The following is a 23,190-nucleotide window of genomic DNA, read 5'->3' on the forward strand; positions in this document are numbered from 1 at the left end:
TAAAAAGAATAGGCAATTTTTAGCGCGAGCTCTAATGGGGGTTCCATCTAAATGTAAATGCCCCCTTAGTAAAGAAGATTTAGAAGAATATTATAAAGTAAGACTTTCTAAGGTAAATGAGAAAAATAATTTAAGAGGATTTGCTAAATATGAAAAGAGAGGTGAAGAATCTGATGATGTTGTCCTGCTGGGTCCAGTGACGAGACATGACGTCAATCAGGCTATTAGGGAAATGGATGTCGATACCACTGCTGGGCCAGACAGGATGACATTAAAAGAAATAATTAAGATCTTTAATAAAGATAACACACTGCTACCTAGGATCTATAAGATTTGTATTAAAACTGGTAAAATCCCAGATGAGATGAAATTGAGTAGGACCGTATTAATCCCCAAAGTAAATAATGAGGAATTAAAAGATATAAATAACTGGAGGCCAATAACAATTGGGCCAATTATGCTGAGGTTATTTACTAGAATAATGGCAGGTAGGGTAAACAAAGTTATAAATCTTAATAAAAGACAAAAGGGTTTTGTGACCGGCGTAAATTTTAGAAAATATTATCAAGGGATCTAAAAAGAAAAGGAAAGATTTAGCAGTGGTCTTTGTAGACCTCGCCAAGGCATTCGATACGGTAGGTCATAAGTTAATTTTAACAGCTCTTAGGAGACTCCAACTCCCGGTATTATTTATTAAATCAATAGCAAATTTATATGAGAATAATTTTACACAGATCGAGGGTTTTAATTGTAGAACGGAAAGAATTAAAATTTTAAGAGGTGTCAAGCAAAGGGATGCTTTGTCACCAATTCTTTTTAATATAGTGATGGATCCTCTTATCGCAACCATTGAAGAAAGGAAAAAAGGAATAGTTCTAGGATCAGATGGGAAAAGCTATCACTGCGCTACTTTAGCATTTGCAGATGACATAGCATTAGTTAGCGAATCATATGAGGGAATGAGATACAATTTAAAACTAGTAGAAAGATTCTGTACTAATACGGGAATGGAGGTAAATGTTAAAAAGACTAAAGGGTTTTATTTTACTGTTAAAAATAAAACAATTATTTATAATGACACGGCTAATTGGAAATTCAATGATGGAAATATTCAATTTGTAGAACCAGGTCAAACAGATAAGTATTTAGGTGCTAAAATAGACCCGTGGATTGGCATTAGCCAATCAGACTGGGAAGGTCAGTTAGAAAATTAGATTAGTAACTTAAAAATATTGCCCCTGAAACCTTTACAAAAATTAGAGCTTTTAAAAACCGTTTTTATACCTAGATTGTATTATTATTTAATATTATCAGAATCTTCAATTAACTATCTTAACAAATTAGATAACATAATTAAAAATGCTGCAAAAGAAATATTACACCTTCCGGAGTCGATCACGGATGGCGTATTATATACTAGATACCGTGACGGAGGCCTTGCTTTAAAGAGATTGGCGACCTTCAGCCCAATTTTGATCATGAGAAAATTCGGGACGCTCCACAGATCCTCAGATGAAATTTTGCATGCCTCATTTCATTTTGAGGGTGAAAGTGTAGCGGAGAAGATGCGTAAATTGAGCAAATTAATGAAGTTGGAATTGATTTGGAACCCGAATATTAATCGACAAGTGGGAGAAAATGGTACTATCGGGGAAGACAGTGATGGGGAGTTGGAAGAGTTTAGCAACACCAATTACGGGAACTGGAGATCAACGGAAATTGATAGATGGATAGCCCTCCCATGTCAAGGAGCTGGCGCTCATTACTATAAAAACGATAGTATTTCGAATAATTGCTTGAAGGTCTAATTTATGAAGACATCTAAAGTAATTAATTCAATTTTATTGAGGACTAATCTATTTCTGACAAGGGCATCCTTGTCGTATGGAAGGCCTTTTAATGTTAAATCCTGCAGAAGATGTAATGCAACTTCAGAGACGTTGGCACACATCATGGGATGGTGTCCTTATGTTAAGAATATGCGAATAAAAAGACACAATAGGGTGGCAGAAGAGTTAACTAAATTTGTTAGGAAGAATGGGTGGACAATTTTTATAGAGCCAAGGATCAAGGAGAAGGTAGGGAAATTCTGGATCCCTGATCTAATTTTTAAGAAAGATCAGCAAATAGTTGTAGTAGATGTAACAATAAGGACGGACCTTCAAATTAACTCCTTTGAAGCAGCATGGGAAGAGAAGACAAGTAAATATAAACATCTAAAGGATGAGATAATGGACCTCACGGGAAGAGGAAACGTCTCCTTCCATGGTTTTGTGAAAGGTGCCAGAGGGAAATGGCTGGAAAAATTGATGAGCTCATAAAAAGCCTCGGGATCCCGAAATTTAAATCTTTCACTCAGAACATCACAACCCTTGTTTAGTCTCTGACCCTGGAACTGCTGCGAATTTTTATGGACTCATAAGTTCTCCTTACGACATAATTTAATAACTTTTTAGAAATTTTTAACTGTAGAATTTTAAATAGTATTTGTTGTTTTAATTAATTTTAGATATTTTGATTTTTAAAATCTTTTTAAAATGTATTTAGTAATAAAGTTTGGTAGATTTTAGTTCACATAAATAATTGGTGGTGGGTAATAGGTGAAATAAATAAAGTGCACGCTCAACACAACAGGTGATGAGTGGGTAAACACTGTTTAATGGTTGATTAACCCAGCTCATCCCTCCTCTTGCTGAGTTCTGATTCAACATTGTATTTTGTTGTTTCCCTTAAGATCATCTGGCTGTGGTTTCACTGGATAGGGGTATTCACGCATCGACGAGTGACGTTAAAACTCGAAAAGGACACAATCCATCGTGTATGGGGAGTGCACCAAGTACTGCTGAGAGTGATTTTGGGAAGCAAAAAAAGTGTGTAAATCCAGGATGAACCTGCAATGTAGTTGGGGTAGGAGTCATGGCATAAAAGTATTCCTACATAAAGACTCATTCTAAGAGAATAAATGAATCAAGAAAAGGGTTCAGTAAACTTGCGTGGTATTTGAGCAAAACTCAAGGGAAAGGATTGCCGTCTCCAGAGTTCTTAAGAGACAGCGAGTTTAAGGGTGATTTTAGACTTGGAGCCACCATTAGTTGAGTTGGACTCGCCGAAGACGTACTGGGTACGTGGTTTCTTGGTTTACAAAAACTAAGGCATTGAGGCAGATGTGCTAAATGCGAGAGGGGACCTTCGGAGGTAAAAGCAAGTCAAAGGGAAAAGATAACGGTACCACGGGAGAGAGCGAGCGAGCGAGCTGAACACTTTTCCAGTAACGCTGAAAATGGGCTCCTGCAAGATCAAACAAAAGGAGAGTCCACACTGGACTTGGAATGGCCAACGAAAAATACAATACATGCTAAATAATTACGGTCCAGAGTCTGTAAAGCAGTTAGTATTGTGAATTAAGGAATGTGGTTTTCCGGAGGGAGGAAGTTTTAGTAAAAGGCAGTTGGAAATATTGAGGTCGAGGTTGGAGGAGAGAGAGGAGGAGAAAAGGAAGGGAAAAAATGGAACCTATGAATTGGAGTGCTTAGAACATGTGGAAGGCTGAGGCTGATATCAGGGAAAGGAAATCTCAAGTCAAAGATAGATCAAATACACGTGCATACACCAGCACACATGCAGACGCACGTGGAAAACAACCTAATGAAGTTGTGCAGTGCCTTCAATCTGTTTCAGATCCTGACCTTGATGACTACCCTCCAAGACATACAGCCTCCCCCCCCCCCCATGAGATCCACCTGGCGAAGGTCCCAGGTCAGCGGCTGTCGCCTCAGTGTCTGCTGGATCAATGATAGCACGTCATACATGCAACCAATTGAAGCAAGAAGCCCAAAAGAAGGACAGCCATTCCAAGACGGAAAGGCATCCAGGGTCTGTCCACGATCATCCCCTGACAGATGACGAGTCAGAGGGTACTGGTGTACGATCGTCCAACCAGGTAGTTCTGCAATCCCCAATGGTTGAAGTCACAGGCCCAGAAGAGTATCCAGTGTTGGTCCACCAGCCATGATCCATGAAGGATCTAGAAAGTGCCTATGGGCAGTTGCCTGACCCACGCAAGGTTGGAGGTAATAGGTTCGCTGAAGAAGTGACAAAGTTCTGTACTGAGTTCCATCCCACATCGCATTAGATGAGACATCTCCTGGGATGAAAACAGGGTGCCGACGTCACCAAAATCAAGTATAAATGGCCAGCTGTAAATGTCCCTGCCAGAGTAGCCGACCCGCAAGCGGACAAGAACGGAGACTTTGATGTTTTTGTGGCAGCCACCCGTAGGGAGGCATTCCCAGTGCAAATGGACATGACCAAAAGTGCAATGTGTAAACAACAAGGTGAGATGCTGTATGAGGCACACCTGAGAAACAGCTTCTTCAATGAAATGAAGGACAATATAGCGATAAAGGTAAAAGACACATGTAATACCTGGGACATGGGAAAGCTGAATTTGATAGAACAACACGCGATACAGGCTGAAAAATTGCTTACGCAAGAGAAGGATAAGTGGAAACTAAAACAGCAAGCACATAAAGCTCAGCTTACTATGATGCAAATGGTCGCCCAGCCATTGGAGGGAGGTTGCGGAAGAGGAAGAGGTGCGGGCAGAGGTAGATCTGGCAGGTGCTTAGTTTGCGGAGCAATGGACCACTGGACGAGACAGTGCCCACACAGATACCCTCAAGCGGCCCTGGAGGCTGAGCGACAGGGTGACTGACAGGGCAAAGCTGAGGTGGAGGTGGACAGCCCACGAGGTACAGGGAAGCCTCTTTCCTTTATGCTTGGCAATAAAAACTCACTTGTACTAATCTCTTCTACAAACCTTACAGGCACTGAGCCATGTCCCACCTCTATATCAAGCACTGAGATTGTGAAGTGTGGACCGTCTGTTCAATATCACAATGATGCGTAATAGTCGATGTCTACCTCTATGTTATATGGGGAAGGTATATCTGGTACCTTTTAAGTAGATACAGGGGCAACATACTCAGTCCCTAAATTAAGCCAGTTTAGACAATCGATGCAAATAAAGAGGAGTGAAAGGTTCCTGAACACAATGAGTGCATCAGGAGTCGTGGTGCGGGAGAGATTTTCTACACCCCTATTGTGCGAAACTAGTAACGGGAAACATTCCAATTCTCCTTCCTGTTATCGGAATTTTGACCTTTAAATCTGATGGGTTGGGATCTCATAGGGAGACTGGGGTTGGATTTGCTCAGTACCCATACAGACTTGCAGGTAATTCAAAAGGGAAGATTTACCCGTGCAGGCTGTAAACTATGACCCACAACCCCTGATGTATGTCCATGAGTGGTGATTAAGCCAGACAGTGATAAGTTCAGTGAGCAATTCACTCGCCCTGGAAGCAAGTAACTATGTTAATCTTATTAACACCAATTTTCTTGCTGGAGATATGCTGCACTGCACAGCACACATACATACACCGGTGACGGCCCTGACAAACCATCTGAGAAAGATTGGTTCAGGGGATTGGTGAAACCAGATCAGTTGGTATTGCGCGAATTTCATTGGAATGATAACAGATGTGCAGTGTGAACTTATCTCAGGTATCTGTAACAGCAAGCAGACCCTAAGTTTTTGATGTGGAAGGCTCTTTTCCTCATGTGTCACTGGTGGCAGAATTTGGGACCATGGGTGCTAAAGGCACAAAGAACGAAATGTTGGGTCTTCAGAGACTATGTGGGTATCTGGTTCAATGCAGATATGCAGATACATAGGAAGAAACTAAGTTGGCTAACTCAGGCAGATGGGGCAGTCCAAGTAACCCCTGCTAGCCCTGAAGAGCCTCGGAGGATAGCCTGGCATTTCCATAAGATAGAAGTCTCAGACCCAGGATTAAAAACGGTCCCTGAGTTGTGGGCAAAAGGCAAGCATGATGTGGGGCTCATACGAGGCTGTGAACCCACACAAATAACCCTGAAGTCTGAGTATCGTCCTTACAGAGCACAACACCCGTTAAAACCCGAGGCTATCGAAGGAATTACTTCAGTCTTTGAATCCCTCCTCAAGGCTGGGGTGATAATCCCCTGTGAGAACTCACTGGTGAGAATCCCCATTTTTCAGGTCAAAAAGACAAACATGAACCGAAGGAATGCAGGTTTGTTCAAGACCTGCAGGCAGTCAATAATGACGTTGTCCCACGCACCCCAAATGTTTCCAACCCCTATACTATATAAGCTCAAATTCCACCAGACAGTAAATGGTTCTCAGTTGTGGGTTTAGCAAATGCCTTTAGTGTACCGGAACACCCAGATAGTCAATTCTGATTTGCTTTTTCATTCAAAGGGAAATCATATACAGTAACCTTGACAAAGACACGTGAAGGTAAGTCCCCCACCATATATAACAAGGCTGTACACAGGAGTCTGGAGACTCTTGTTCTAACCCCAGGGTTAGTGCTCCTGCTGTATGTAGATGATTGCTTGATAGCGGCAACAACAAAGGAACAATGTGAGAAGGATAACCTTGTGTTGCTCCGCCATCTAGCGAGAGAAGGGGACAAAGCCAGTCTCACAAAGCTACAATTTGTGTAACAACAGGTAAAGTGCTTAGGTCACTTAATATCTGGACAAGGGAAGGCCATTGGTCAAGACAGAGCTCAAGCAATCCAGCAAATTCCAAAGCCTCACACAAAGAAGCAATTGCTATCATTTTTGGGCATGTGCTCCGACTGTAGAATGTTTATCTACATTACGCAACCCTTGCAGCGCCCCTAAGTGACATAGCCCATGGCAAAGGAATGCAGAACTGACTGCAGTGGACCCCAGAGGCCGAAAATGCCTTTGTTGAATTGAAAAAGGAGCTCCAAACTACACCTACACTGGGGATTCTGAATCCAAACAAGCCTTTTGTACAAATGGTAGATGAAAAGCATGGCTGCATGACATCTGTGCTGTTACAGGATCATGGGGGATGATTGAGGCCAGTAGCATATTTTTCGTCTAAACTAGACCCCGTAGCGGCAGAATTGCCTGAACGTCTGCGAGCCGTGGCTGTGGCTAAAAAGGCTGTTGTTGCATCCAGGGATATAGTCGGCTATGGAGAATTAACCCTTCTGGTCCGACATGGAGTATCCTTACTGCTTTCCGAGCAAAAGACAGCACACGTGGCGGCAGCACGTTGGTTCAAATACAATAGTGTTATTGGAGATGCCTAACATTACAATTAAGCAATGTAATGTCCTTAGCCATGCTAGCATTCTCCCCACAGAAGGAGACGGAGACCCACATGATTGTGTCGCTGTAACTAATGAGATTTGCAGCTCTCGACCAGATTAGTAGGATTCACCACTTCAGAATCCAGATATGGAGTTTTTTTGTGGACAGGTCCGCATTCAGGAGCAAGGACACAGGCCAGAATTGTGTTGGGTATGCTTTAGTGACTACCCATGATCACTCCCTTCTCATCTGTCAGCGCAAGCAGCGGAGCTGATGGCCATGACTGAGGCCTGTAAATTGGCTGAGGGAAGGACAGTGAATATTTACACTGTTAGCAGATATGCATTCGGGGTTGTACATGATTTTGGAACCCTGTGGAAACAAAGGGGTTTCTTAACCTCCACCGGAAAGCCCATCACACACAGTGGCCTGATCTCTGACCTCCTGGAAGCAGTCCTATTGCCTAAATCAATCGCTGTGTGTAAATGTGAAGCCTATACAAAAAATAACGATTTTATTTCTCAAGGCAATGTGAGGGCAGACTCAGCAGCAAGAACGGCAGCCTAGCAGCCGCCAAGTGAGCAGATAGACATGTGTATGACAAAAATTTGTACTCCAACAGCAAACGTATGAGAGTTACAGTCACAGGCCACGCCAGAAGAAAACCGTGAGTGGACGAAAGCAGGATGCAGTGTGAGGAAAGGAGTATGTGGTGACCCCAATGGTAAACCCTGTCCACCACAATCATTATTTCCATTCTATGCCAAAGGACCATGTGTCAAAAGGGGGGGGATGTATGACAGTATTTCGGCACACTGGTACATTAAGGGATTTACTCATTACTCTCAGAGATATTGTGAACGATGTTTATCTGTGCCACTAATAATGTGGGGAGGGGAATACAGATCAGTCAGGCAGCACACCCCCAACCCCTTGAACATTTACAGATTGATTTTATTAAACTAATGCCCAAAGGGAAAAGGTATTGTCTGGTAATAGTTGATATCTTTTCCAAATGGGTGGAAGTGTTCCCCACGTCTAAACAGGATGCCAGTGCAATAGCCAAGGCTTTGCTAACTGTGATAATTCCAAGATGGGGCATCCCTGAAAGGCTTAGGAGTGACAATGGGACACCATTTGTCAATAATGCTTTACAGCAGACCAGTGATTATTTGGGAATAAACATGAGACAACACTGTGCCTACCACCCAGCAAGCAGTGGGGCAGTGAAACAAGAGAATGCTACCCTCAAAAAATAAATTGACAAAATGCTGTGAGGAACTCGGGGTGACATGGACAAAGACACTTCCAATTGTGCTAGTGTATATGAGATCTGGGAGGAGAGGACGAGCTAATCTTAGCCCATTTGAGATTTCGTTTGGTAGACCGCCCAACACAGGAACTGGCCCAAGATCTAAGGTAAGACAGATAGCAGGCCACTGTGAGGATGAGATGCTGTGTTACTGTATAAAACTCTCTGCACTTTTGTCTCAAATGCAGAATCAAGTAAAAGCAGCACTACCCCAACCAGCAGAAGGGAACCTGCACGATCTAGAACCTGGAGACTGGATAGTGATGAAAGAATTCAGGAGGAAAAGCTGGAAGACAAAGAAGTGGCTGGGGCCGTTTCAAGTGCTCCTTACAACACAGACAGCTGTTAAGATCACTGAAAGAACCACATGGATACACGCCAGCCATTGCAAATGTGTAGCTGGACCTGAGGAGACATCAGACAGCACCGGAACCAAACTAGCATCTACAGGAAAACAACACACATGGACCAAATACTTAACTACAGATGCAATTATCACAACATCCGCAAATGAAGCTGCATTAGGACATTATTTGACTAAGCCACCACACACCGCAGCACGGAGGAACTATGAACAGTAGAAGAGAAATACCTACACAGCACATTTAAGAAGAACGGGTACTCAATCAACCAATCCACTTATTTCTCAACAACAAACCCAAACAACCAGACATGATGTACCCAGAAAATCCTAGCCATGTTTGTGGGCGGCATGGTAGCACAGTGGTTAGCACCGCTGCCTCACAGCTAGAGACCCGGGTTCAATTCCTGCCTCAGGCGACTAACTGTGTGGAGTTTGCACATTCTCCCTGTGGGTTTCCTCCGGGTGCTCTGGTTTCCCCCCCACAGTCCAAAAATGTGCAGGTTAGTTGAATGGCTATGCTAAATTGCCCGTAGTGTTAGGGGCAGGGGTAAATGTAGGGGAATGGGTCTGGGTGGGTTGCGCTTCGGCGGGTTGGTGTGGACTTGTTGGGTCGAAGGGCTTGTTTCCACACTGTAAGTAATCTATCATATTTCTTGGCAACATGGTAGCCCAGAAACCTACCAACACACTTAATAGCAGTGAATGAACTTAAAAGAACCCACACAAACAACCACCAAAACGAATGCCATTTACGAAATACCATGCAAAGAATGTAACAAAGATTATGTCAGACAAACAGGCAGAAAACTAGCCACCAGAATACATGAACATTAACGAGCTACAAACAGACATGACCCACTATCACTAGTATCTCTACTTACAGATGAAGGAGACCACTACTTTGACTGGGACAACACACCCATCCTAGGGCAAACCAAACCAACATACACAAGCATTGCGCAAAGCATGGCATCCCAACCAGAACTCCATCAATAAACATATCGATTACTGACCCCATCTACCATCCTCTGGGGCAAAGAATCAGAAATGATATCACCCTAAGAAACCAAAACACAGAAATAGAAAGCAGGATATAACACCAACGCTTCAGCAGAGGCTTACTGATGATGTTATCAAGTATGGTGTCGAAACATCTGAAAATGAACCTTCTAGATCAGCGAGCAAACTTACATCTAAAATGACACAAAAGCTGCCACGAGGTTGGAATTCTCTCCCAGAAATGACAGTTGATGGTGCCCTCACCAAGATGGCCGCCCGCGCGCTCCGCCCCAAGACAACATGCGCCTTACCCTCACAAAGATGGCGGCCGGTTGCCCGGGCAACGCAAAAGGTCCCTTCCCAATGAAGTAAACACTGGGCCGGTGGGTTTTTTTTCCGAGGCCTCAGGCCTCCCCCTAGGAGTTTATAAACTCCCCAGTCTCCCTCCTCCCGCGGTTCCCAATCCTACCCTGTCTCACTGTCTCCTCTCCCCGGGGGCAGGAGCCAGGTCTTGGCGCTCGGGCCTGGCGACCTCCCCGGGATGTTTCTGAAACCTGGTCCTGTTCTGAAGGAGGATCACCGGGACCCGAAACCCGTCCTCACATTTCTCCCGACACGAGCTGCCGGACCTGCTCAGCTTTTCCAGCGGCTCCTGTTCTTGTTCCTTCAGCCGCCGGCGCCATTCCTCCCCCACACTCAGTAACACTGCCTTTATCCGGCCGCGGGACCTACACTGCACATGCGCCAAGGGGCGGGGTCCCTGCCCTTACGTCATCATTGGCTGTGGAGTCCTCTGACCAATCGGAGACAATAGGGGCGGGGCGATCATCTCATCAGCTTTTAAACTTTTCAGCCTGTTCAGAAATGTTATTCTAACCTCTGGAAGGCTGAAACTTTGGGAAACTTTCAGATATAAACAAAAGGATATTAAGAAAGGAATAAAAATAGCTAAGGTAGATTTCACGTTTACAGAGGGTAGAAAGTGTAAAATGATTGAGTACAGCATTGAAGTAGTCGAGCCTGGAGGTAAGGAAGGGACCAAAGAGGGTTTCAGCAACAGCTACTTTGAGAATGGGACAGGCTCGAATCAGATGCCAGAGGTGGATACAGGTGTCTTCATGCTAGCACAGATCAGAAGCTCCTCTCAGCATCAAATGCAGCTAGTTGCGAACAGCCTGGCTGAATCTCAGTGAGTGACAAGGGAGAGAGATGGAGGCTGGAGCTCAGGAATGAAGATTGGTGCAGAGACTGGAAACAGTGGCTTAATTCTTCCCAACGTTTATTTGTAATGGATCCATCAATATGAAGAGTCTCCAGAACCAGAATGGACTATTAAAGTATTGAAGGTTCAAATTGGTTTGGCCGAATGGCCTTACTTCCACTCCTATGTCTTATGGTCTCATGGTTTCAGCTGGAGAGAAGGAACATGGTGGGGTTTAGCGAATCCACCTTCACCTTGTTAGAAATGGGGAAAAGTGTTGTTTTTGCAGATATAGAAAAAGCATACAGAAAAGGGGTACAGCAAGAGAACTATTAACTCTGCAGGTATTTAGGGAAGAGTATCTCTACGTTTCAGTGCATGATTGTGGATAATTAAGTACTAACTTTAATGTAGATTTATTAAAGAAAATAATTGCTTTGACTGTAATGTTTAAAACAACAGTTTCAGCAAAAAAGCTAAGATTACTGAAACATATAAGTGAAGCATGAAAAAGATACATTATTAAGATGCATGTACAAGAATGGAATGTACCTATGGATAATGAAAGAAGTTACAAAGGGGAACATCGAGATAAGAGCTTAGCCTTTTGACAGCACGTGCAAGGGGGAAATTGCCAACTTGGAAAGAAAGGGGCAATGGGCGTGGAGCATAGATGGGTAGAGGCGAAATAGTAAGAGAGATTGGGTAATTAGGAGTCTGGAGAGATGACCTCACTCAGCTCAAAGGGTATAACTGTACACTAACCTAAGTTCTAATTTGCGCTCATTTACTTATGCAATTGAAGCCCTTACTTGCAAGTTCGTAATAAATTGTCTTGTTTCCAGTTTTGGTGGTCTCGTCTAAATTTTATTGAATTTTGTTTCTAACAGATTTGGGGGCTTGTCCGGAATCCCAAGCTCCGGTCGCTCGGCATTCTTGGAGAAACGGAGAAGGTGCACCTCGCTGATTTCGGCGATCTCTAGTTTCCCCTTGTTGCCGAGGCGGCTTTGGGCGAGCGTGATCCAGGCTGGGAGACCCTGGAAACAAGACGCGCAGACGCGGCGGGTTCGGTCAGGTGACTCTTGTGTGCACAAGACCTGGGCAAGAAAGGTCTTAAAAGATTTATCTGGGCGACCGTGGTAGGCAGCAGTATTTGCTGCCATTCGGATATATCCGGGGAACTGGGGTGCTGGTGACTGGAATAGGCTAATCCATTCAGCCAGGATGGGTAGCCGTTGATACTGTTGCAAGGTGTATGTATCCGGGTGGCTGTAGTTGCTGCCAGTATGATATATCCGGGGATCTGGGGAACCGGGGTTCTGGTCGACCGGGGTTGGTAGCGGTAGTTGCTGCCAGGTGGATACATCCGGGAGACTGGCAGCAGTATTTGTTGCCAGGTGGATGTGTCCGCGTATCCGGTGCCAGTTGGATATATCCGGGGAACCGGGGTTCTGGACGACTGGGTGAGGCGAACCCGATCAACCAGGGTAGGTAGCAGTTATCACGGTTGCCAGATGGATATATCGGGATATTGCCGTGGGATAAGGGCGCGCGGATTCGACCAGGTAACTCTTGTGCACAGACCAAGGTAAGAAAAGGGACCTTTAAGAATTGGCTTGGTGGTCGGGGACGTGCAAGAGGTACGGGACGTACGAGAAGTACGGGTCATTGGCAGCTCTTAAATTAAAGTGTTTAATTGGCTAAGATTAATCTGATGAGTAAGGTGTCTACCTGATTCGATCACCCAGCCTTAGACCGGTTGTTAAGAGGGGAAATCCCTCACGCGAAGGTCAGGACCCTGAAGTGGGTGTGGAAGAAGGTGACACTAGACCTCAGTAAGGTTAACTAAATTATATAAAGAAACGGCCGATCATAGAAATGGGGAATAAAAATAGTGATTTAAGTTTAGAAGAGGACATGAGAGGGACGTCCGAGGACCACATCCCAACGGACAGTCCTTTAGGAAAAATGTTAAGAGATTGGAAGTACAATCCTCAGACGCGAGGAAAGGATAAAAAACAAATGATAAAATGTCAATGAAAAACAGCCTTACAGTCAGGAGGAATTAGATTATGCTTCATGTCTGAAGGGCTAGTAGCTGAAGGGCTACTGAAGGTGCACTTCGCAACTAACTTATGGCCAGACGCCCAGAAAAATATTCAAAAGCTAGAGGAGTCATTGCGGGAAACTCAAAGTGTCTGTGAGACATGGTGTCTGTGTGTGTGTGTGTGTGTGTGAGAGAGAGAGAGAGAGAGAGAGAGAGAGAGAGAGAAAAGAGCTGTACAACTCATAGAAAGTTTAACCCTTTGTGATTCAGTGTGAATGCACAGTTGTTTGTTGGTGTTTGAATGTTCCCTGAAGCTTGAGATCCGGGACTGTTTTGAATCTGATTTCTATTATGGAAATTTTAACATGATTTCTTTTAAGGTTAAGGATTTTGCAAGATGATGAAATAAAATGTTCTTTTTACAGGCCTTACAATCAGTTTCTAACTAATCTCTTTTATCCTTACATAAAAACCATTTATAGATTACTTACAGTGTGGAAACAGGCCCTTCAGCCCAACAAGTCCACACCGCCTCACCGAAGCGCAACCCACCCATACCCCTACATCTACCCCTTACCTAACGCTACGGACAATTTAGCATGGCCAATTCACCTGCCCTGCACATCTTTGGACTGTGGGAGGAAACCGGAGCACCTGGAGGAAACCCACGCAGACACGGGGAGAATGTGCAAACTCCACACAGTCAGTCGCCTGAAGCGGGAATTGAACCCGGGTCTCTGGTGCTGTGAGGCAGCAGTGCTAACCACTGTGCAACCGTGCCGCCCAATATGGAGGACAGTTGAAGTTTTAACTTGAATAGACAAATCCTTTTAAGGCAGCTCTGGTTATTTCACAACCTATAGCATTGTAATTGAGCAATGACTGGTCAGGACGACTTGGGAGGACTAGTTTTGGATTTGAATCAGGAGACTGGAACCGGGTGATTGTGGTGGATTTCAGAGTTGGGAACTGTGTGCATTTTGCGTTTTGAATATTAAACACTGAATAAATGAATTTATAATATATAAATATATATTTACAAGTAAGATTCTAAAATGTATAGTTAGGAACAGGCTTTAAAGAAAAGCAAGCATCAATTGATAAATTGTATTTGAGATTACAGGGAGCAAGAAATATTGCAATATTTCTTTAAAAGAATCAAGGTCTAAACAAAACATTGGGTGATGAGGAATGACCATGAGGTGGCCCTAAAGCTGTTCAGTTGGTTAAATCGGCTCAGCAATTGATCTGGCAACGTAACATGAGAAGCAGAAACAGAAGGCAAAAATAATGATAAGCCACGGTTAATGAGGTAATAAAGAAAAGGACAAAACTAAAAGGAGAAGGAAACCGGAATGGTGGCGGGCAGCATGTTGAAACTAAAGTGAGGAGAAAGGATCGGGGAGGAGATGTTAAGGGGTCTGGTAGGATGATCAATTATCAAAGTGGAAATCCCCACGTGCGGGATGTTATTACTGTGGAAAGACAGGTCACTTTAAGAGAGAGTGTCCAGATCCGAAAAAGGAAGTAAAGGCAGTGCCGTTTGTGCATCTTGATGAAAAATAGGGGTGTCAGGAGTTCCTGCCCCCGGGGACCCACCAGAAACCCTTGATAAATTTAAAGGTGAGACCTTACAAAGAGGACGTAGTTTTCCTCGTCGATACAGGGGCAGCAAGGTCATCCTTAAATCTTAAGCCCAAGGGAGTGGGAACAAAAAAAAGTTAATTGGATTATGGCAACAGTTTTGTGATGAGAGGCACGAAGAATCAGTTTTGCGCTCATGACGAGATATTGCCACCAAATTGGGGATTTAATTACCTGCAAAAGGTGCTATGGAATCTGCTGAGGTTCTTAAAAGTGAATGTGCTTGAGCAAAACAATTACAGAAACAGAACGAGAAGTCACAAGTGACTGGTAAACAAACAGAACTACGCGATTACAGTTTTTAAAATGTTTTAATCACTTGTTGTGTTTCCATCCTGAACTATAGAAGATATATAATTAATAATTAATATTTATAATAATTCAATTGTGTTAGCCTGAATCAATATTAATTGGCAGGATTCCTTCATACATTCTCAGTGACCTGTCATATTGATTCATGGTTAATTTAAAACATGACTGCATTAATTCATTGTTAATTAAAGAATGGAAAACTACATTCCTGGCCAGAGTGTGTGCAGGCAGTGGCAGCAACAGCCTTATTGGTGGACGAGAGTCGGAACTTACTTTTAGGGGAGCCTTAGTAGTCAGCAGCCCACATCAGGTACGGTCAGGAGAAGAAAGGGGCTTGATTAGAAGAGCTGCTCTGAGGGAATAAAAAAAGAGAGACATCTGGTGGGTGAGGGAGTGATACCAGCCAAAAACAAATTTCCCAATGTGGACCCCCTTTGGATGGATGAACACGATAGAGGAAAAATGAGAGACTTTCAAGAAATGGTCATTTTGGGTATTAAAAAAGTAGCACCTAAATCTCAGAATTTTTTTAAGCCTTTGAAGTAAGACAGTAAAAGGAGGAAGCCCCGTCAGCCATTTTACAGAGATTAAAAGAAGCCACTAGAAAATATTCGGGAATGAATTCCGATGATCCGGTAGCACAGGGACTTTTAAAGGTCCAATTTGTGACGAAATCAAGGCCGGACATACAAAAGAAATTACAGAAATTAGAAGGCTGGAGTGAAAAACAGATAGAAGATCTGTTATATGAGGCCAGAAAGTGTGTGTGAGAAGGGAAGAGGAGAAACAAAAACAACAAGCTAAAATAATGGTTGCAGCAGTTGAAGAAATTACAACGAGAAAGTTAGAATCAGAGAACAGAGGAGGACAAGAGAGATAGAGAGCAGATGGTAGGGGAAGGAAGCAACTGGCAGGATGTTATTACTGCGGAAAAACAGGACATTTTAAAAGACAATGTCCAAGGTTAGGACGACAAAGAGAAGTGGTATCATTGATGATTTTTGATGAAGATTAGGGGAGTCAGGGGCTCCCCCCTCCTGAGACCCACCGGGAACCCTTGATAAATTTAAAGGGTGGGACCTCAAGGAGAGGAAACAGTATTTTTAGTGGATACGGGAGCAGCACGATCATCCCTAAGCTTTAGACCTAGTGGTGTTAAATTAACTAACAAAGGTCACAAGATTTCTGGAGTAAAAGGCAAAATAATTCTTAAATCAGAATGCAGGACAATGGATCACAGACTCTAGGATCTTGAAATATGAGACAATCTTAATAGAACAGGATGACCTTGTGTTAGTCACAGACAGTTGCTTGAATCCAGCTGCATTTCTGTGGTGGAGGGAGGGCGGTGGCCCCTGTCAATCCAAAACATGACTGTTTTGATATTAAAGAATATCATACTAAAGTGCAAATGAACGTAAGAGACGTACCGTTGCATGCGAGGGCTTGGTTGTTTATTGACGGGTCCTCCCGGATGATTGAGGGTAAAAAGCACAATGAATATACTGTAGTAGACAGGATAGAGGGAAGCATTCTCAAGGCTGAAAGACTGCCTAACGGCTGGTCAGAGTTCAATAAGTTTATAATGAACTATACTGTGGCGCTCGGCTCTTCTTTGTCTATTCTTAGGAATAAAGGCCTGTTGGTACAGACACTGCCACTCGAGTTTGCAGTACATCGAATACAACCGGGTGATTGGGTCCTGATCAAGACCTGGAAAGATACCAAACTGCACCCGAGCTGGGAGGGACCATTCCTAACCCTCCTGACTACTGAGACAGCTATTCGGACTGCTGAGAAAGGGTGGAGTCATCACACTCACGTTTAAAGGTCCTCTGAATGCCCCATTGGCGGAGTGGCATGCTCATCCTACAGACAATCCTCTGAAAGTTAAGCTGAAAAAGAAAGAATGAACTGAGACAAAAGACTCTTTTAACGTTTGCTGATATACATATTGTTATTGATTGTAAGGGCTGTGTGGACTCACTTCTCCCTGGCACCTAAAAGATTAAGACAGATAGGCAGGACTGTAGACAGGGGTTAGAGATGGGCGGGTATTAGTATAGTATTGTAAGGTTAGTAGTACTAACTATTCAAGGAGATGGGAAAAATCACTTTACCTCACTATGCCAAAATTATGCTGAACAAAAGGGACTTGCTGACTGTTGGGTCTGTGCAGAGGTACCACACCATGGCGAATCTGGAACCCCACCTCAGTAATACCATTCACTAAAAAAGAAGTGTACGATGTACAACAATTTGATGTGGGTTCAAATAATACAAAGTGGAGATTTGAAAGAAGCAAGTAGAGCTTTGCGGGATGGTTCCCAAGGCCAGCTCCAAAAAATCAGGGCACTATTGATAGTCTTAGAATGTCCCCACCAAAAGGAGCAGTGAATACCACCTGTTTCTGTCATCAGAATGATGCTGCGCCTTTCCAACTAGGAAAATCATCTTGTGTCCACACCAGTCAGGCCACTGCCACGACAACTCCCCGAATATTAAATGGAACATATTGGGTATGTGGTCTGAAGGCCTATCCATTTATTCCCGGGGAAAAAGATGTTTGTGTAATAAACACTTCCTAAAAACCAGAAAGGTTTGAGTGGCTACTGTTCCCTCGCTTATATAGTCCCTCACCTCCGAATAGAAAAGCATGAGCCCAACCTGAGAAAGGAGGGGAAATAAGACGTAAGACCCGAGAGGTGTCTGATGAAGACCATTTACTGTGGACACTGCTCCCAAGCTACGGCACTACAAGGGCAGGGATGGAAATACAGAAACTGGCGGCTGCCCTTGAAAATTTAATTAATGGTACCGCCAGCGCAATGGGGGAAATTCAATACCAAATATCGGCCATAACCACTGAAATGATTGCCACAAGACTAACAGCTTTACAAAATCGAATGGCTTTAGACTATCTTTTGGCTGAAAAAGGGGGAACTTGTGCTCTGATTGGTAAAGAATGCTGCACCTTCATCCCAGACACCTCTTCCATAGTGGAAGATAAGGCAGAAATAATAAAGAAAAAGATAAACAATATAAAAGAAATTGGAGATGAACTCCGAAAAGATGAAGGATGGGGATGGGGATGGGGTAACTGGAGATTGACCGGGTGGGGAAAATGGTTCGTGAATTTAGGCATTTATGTGCTACTAATAATTGTAGGTTTACTGATAGGGTTTAATGTGTTAAAATGGATAATGACTAAGCTGGTAATGTCTTTGGGAGGACAACAACCAATAATGGTCATGACAGTAGCACAAGCGCAAGAAAGAGAGAGTAACAGATTACACCTAGAGTTTAAAAAAAGACAAACTTAGAAGGACAGAAATGACTAGATTGTGAACCTCGACACCACAGGGTGAAAAGAGGGCAGAAAATAAGATTGCAAAAACAACAAATGGTTAAGAAAAGAAATGGGGGAATTGTTAGAATGGGGTAAAGTGTTGTTTTTGCAGATATAGAAAAAGCATACAGAAAAGGGGTACAGCAAGAGAACTATTAACCCTGCAGGTATTTAGGGACTTTTCAGTGTATAATTGTGGTTAATTAAATACTAACTTTGGTGTGTAATTACTATAACAAAAAGTTCTTTTTGTAAAATTATGCTTACATCAAAAAGCTGAGATAACTGAAATGCTTGAGCTGCACAAAATGATACAAGTTAATGAAATGTCTGAGGATGGAATGTACCAGCAGAATTGATACAAAATGTTAAACCAGATCTAGATGTACTGTCGACAAAATACATATATGTGTCAGCACTTCAAGAAAGGAAGGTTGCCAACCTGGGGAAGGGGGAAGTAATAAGGGTGGAGCGCAGCTGGGCAGTGGTGTGGTACAGTGAGAGAGATTGGGTAAGTAGGAGTCTGGAGAGATGACCTCACTCAGCTCAAAGGGTATAACTGTACACTAACCTAAGTTCTAATTTGCTCATTTGCTTATGCAATTGAAGCCCTTACTTGCAAGTTCATAATAAATTGTCTTGTTTCCATCTTTGGTGGTCTCGTCTAAATTTTATTGATTTTGTTTCTAAAATATCAAAAAGGACAGCAAAAGCTTCTGTTGGTATGCTAATGGGAACAGAGTCGCTGAGCTAAGTGTGGTACCTTGGAAGATGAAAACTGTGAGTTCATGGGGGAACATTGAAGTGGCAGAGATGATCTCAGTTTTTATGTTGGCAGACAACAGAACCATTCCTATTAGAATTGGCAAGTCAGAGGCTATAGAAAGGGTAGGACTTAAAAAATCAACGTTGAGAGGGTAAAGGTACACAACAAATTATTTGGATTGAGGACAGACAAGTCCACTGGTGCTGATGGCCTACATCCTGGGTCCGGAATTGGCAGCGGAGATAGTGAATTCATTAGTTACAATATTCCAAAAATCTCTTAACATGGGAAAGATTCATTGTGTTTATTTAAGACTGAGATATATTTATGTTCCTGATTGTCAAGGGGATCAAAGGTTATGGGAAGAAAGCTGGAGAATGGAGTTCAGAAACATCTCAGCCATGATTGAATGGTGGAGCAGACTCGATGGACTGAATGGTCTAATTTCTGCTCCTGTGTCGTATGATCTTATGGTTCCATTGGATTGGAAAAATGCTAATGTAACACCTGTATTCAGAATGGGACGGAGGCCATATGTGGGAAATTGCAGACCAGCTCGTTGAACATTTGTTATAGAGTCATAGACATGTGCAGCACGGAAACAGACTCTTCAGTCCAACTTGATCATGCCAAAAGATATCCTAACTTAATCTAGTCCCATTTGCCAGCACTTGACTCATATCCATCTAAACCCTTCCTATTCATCTACCCATCTAGATGCCTGTTAAATGCTGTAATTGTACCAGCCTCCACCACTTCCTCTGGCAGCTCATTCCATACAAGCACACCCTCTACATGAAGAAGTTGCCCCTCAGGTCCCTTTTACATCCTTCCCCTCTCACCCTAAATCTATGCCGACTAGTTCTGGACTCCCCCACCCCATCGAAAAGACCTTGTCTGTTTATCCTATCCATGCCGGTCATTGTTTTATAAACCTCCATAAGGTCACCCCTCACCCTCCGAACCTCCAGGGAAAACAGCTCCTGCCTATTAAGCCTCTCCCAAATGCTCCAACTCTGGAAACATCAGTGTAAGTCTTTTCTGAACCCTTTCAAGGGATCAGGTAGGAAAATGGGGGTGATGAGCAGTCTAGATCAAATGACGCGGCAGACTTGATGGGCTGAATGGCCTAATTCTGCTCCTACATTTGTGAACTTTTGAACTCTGGAGCAGGCAGGACTTGAACCCGATTCAGGGTTAGGGTCACTACCTCTGTGTGACAAGACATCCATAAAAATATCAAATCCTCCCCATCGGGGAATTGCACCCCCAGTCTCCTGAGTCACAGATGGGGATACTAACCACTACACTACCGAGGATGCTGGACAGTTGCAAGATGATGGGGATAGGGGTGGAGAATAGGTGGGTTCTTCAGGAACTATTATAGACATGAAAGTGTGAATGGCATCCTTATGTACTGTGTAAAAACAAGGACTGCAGATGCTGGAAACCAGAATCTAGATTAGAGTGGTGCTGGAAAAGCACAGCAGGCCAGCAGCATCCGAGGAGCAGGACTAAGCCAGCCAATGCACTGAGCTGTGCCACACAAGCACAGTCCCCCTGGAATGTTACCAGAGGTATGTTCAGGCTGTAGGAAGAGATCCAATTCCCAGTTCGACCTGAAATGTAATCCCCACAGGGACACAGGGAGTGGTGGTCCACTTGCTCCGCATGTGGGAAGGGAATCACTGAGTCATTCAAATTCAAACACATCATTGACTTCCTACTGAACAGAAAGGATTAAACTTCTCAGCAACAACCGCTTTACAAAAGTTTCATTTTTATAGTCGTAGCGAGAATCACAGTTTTCCAAACTGTGGGCCAATACTAGTGATGTTGAGAGACCAGATTTTGAATGCATGGCCGCCCAGGTAATAATTGTTGCTATGGGGCTCACAGCGATGACTGAAGGGCCTTTAGATGCTCGGTTGTTTCTGTGTTGTTGATGAGGCTTGGCCTCATGGACTGATCTCTGAAGTCAGATTCAAAATAAATTAGTGTGGATAAACGTGAGGTTATCCACTTTTCTGGCAAAAATAGAAAAGCAAATTATTTGAATAACTGTAACCTAGGAGATGGGAAGGTTCACCAAGAACTAATCCAAGATGGAGGACTAGAAAATTTGTGGCTGGAAGAGCTGCTCCTTTTTTGAGGTATTTTCAGTGTTGGAGGCGATTTCCTTGAATTCCAGGAGCAGCAATTAATGTTTTATATGCTGATGCATTGTTTTGGAACTTTAGAGTAAAAAAATCAAGACAACAGCAATTTCAAAATGGAGAAAGACAGCCAAAGGCAGCAAGCACATGGTCTGTAAAAAAGAGAGAGAGAGAGAAAGAAACGTATACTACTAACGGATACAGCAGTGAATCTGCATAGTTACTGCCTTTGCTGTTTGAAATCATATATCTCTGAACATCTTGGAAAAATTAACAAACAGCAAAATTCACAGCTGATCTTGGAGGAACATGTGTAGGAGAGCTCACAGCACAGGAACAGATTACTGCAGAGTTTTTAACGTGTAACCTTGCCGTAAGTCTGCAGTAGTGAATAGACTGGGTTCTTTCTTGATTATATGTTTTGAGATTTTAGAAGTTCACCAGCGAGTCCACAACAGGGAATGGCTAATCACCTGCTCCAAGCATAGGAAGGGATTCATCAATTCTTCCAGCCTGCAGACGCACTAGCGGGTCCACACCAGGCACAGCATGCTCACCTGCTCTCAGTGCGGGAAGGGCATCACCCCCTCCTCCCACCTGCGGAGGCACCAGTGAGTTCATGTGCCATCACAGGGTGATTGAAGGAACAAGGGCCGAGTGCCATTATCGACTGGACTATCAACCCAGTTCTGGGGACTCCTCGGGACTCCTGGGTTTGAATCCCGCCACAGCAGATGGCGGAATTGGAATTCAGTCAGAAATCTGGTGTTCAGAATCTAATGATGACATCATTTTCTGGTGAAAGAAAACTCTCTGATTCACTCATGTTAGAGTCTGTCTGCAACCCAATCTTGAGTCAGATTGGTTCTGTTTCCAAAGTAGGGATTTATAACATGTCACATGGATTGACTGTCTGAAGATTGTGTGCTTTTTGAGCAAAATATAATGTAGCTGCAAATAAAATTCTGCAATTGCAATTTCACCCCATAAACTGATGTGTGTGCATGCATGAGAGCGTGTGTGTTTGTGCATAAGAGCATGTGTTTGCATTTGACCATGCTTGGTAACGTGTGTGAGTAATGGGGTACAAGCCTGTGTGAGTGGGGTCACTTGTCGTGTGACATGAAACCAAGGTCCGTGTTGAGGCCATCCTCATGGGTTCTGTACTTGGCTATCAGTTATACAACACACATTGGAGAGGGCAGGGTGGGGCTTGTCTTTCAATTTGCAGAAGGTGGGAGGTTCTGGATGCTGTGATCCAGGGCAAACACATCCTGGAGGACATTCGTTCAGAGGGATGGAGCGGGAAGCCAGGCTGCAGACATGTTGAGGGTAAAGTGGGAAAGTTAACCAGGCACTTTATTCTGGGAGATTGTCATTCCCTTCTGAGAGAGCCTTTTGTTTGCATCAGTGGACAGGGTCAGGAGGGTGTAAGTGCAGGTCTGGCAGGTAAAGGGATCTGAGAGAGGGCTGCAGGTGGTAGGAGCTAACTGGTTGGGCAGTGGGAGTAAAAATAACATTGGGGAGGGGGAGGTGGTGGTAAGGGACAGAAGAGTGACAGGGATGGTCTCCGTTCTCTGCAGTTATCAGCAGGAGCACAGATGGCATTGGTGTCTGTTTGGTGCCAGGATACAGGAACCGATGTGCTCAGGGCTGGAGAAGTGGGAAAGGGAGGTTGCAGTGGGTGTGGTCCAACAATGTCAGGAGGTGAGAGCCTTTGCTGAGGGTACTAGAAGTTAGAAACTACTAGGACAAAGCAGAACATCAAAGCTCTGGGCGGCACGGTGGCTCAGTGGTTTGTACGACTGACTCACAATGTCAGGGACCTGGGTTCGGTCCCACTCTTGAGCAGCTGTCTGTGTGGA

The 23,190-nt window shown here is 43.7% G+C and overlaps 1 protein-coding gene and 1 long non-coding RNA gene across 4 annotated transcripts in view; one reads left to right on the plus strand and one right to left on the minus strand.

Moving 5' to 3' along the window:
* The window catches only part of LOC140460285 (uncharacterized), a 74,383-nt gene extending 63,815 nt beyond the window's left edge, over positions 1–10,568 (minus strand). For all 3 annotated transcript variants that reach the window (XR_011953955.1, XR_011953954.1, XR_011953956.1), the window contains exon 1: positions 10,320–10,568. This is a non-coding gene — a long non-coding RNA (uncharacterized lncRNA). The remainder of the gene's footprint in view (positions 1–10,319) is intronic.
* LOC140460045 (uncharacterized) overlaps positions 1–23,190 on the plus strand; it is a 911,064-nt gene that overhangs the window by 684,571 nt on the left and 203,303 nt on the right. The gene's annotated exons all lie outside the window — the stretch shown is intronic.

The sequence above is a fragment of the Chiloscyllium punctatum genome, chromosome 36 (assembly GCF_047496795.1).
Source record: "Chiloscyllium punctatum isolate Juve2018m chromosome 36, sChiPun1.3, whole genome shotgun sequence".
Taxonomy (NCBI): domain Eukaryota; kingdom Metazoa; phylum Chordata; class Chondrichthyes; order Orectolobiformes; family Hemiscylliidae; genus Chiloscyllium; species Chiloscyllium punctatum.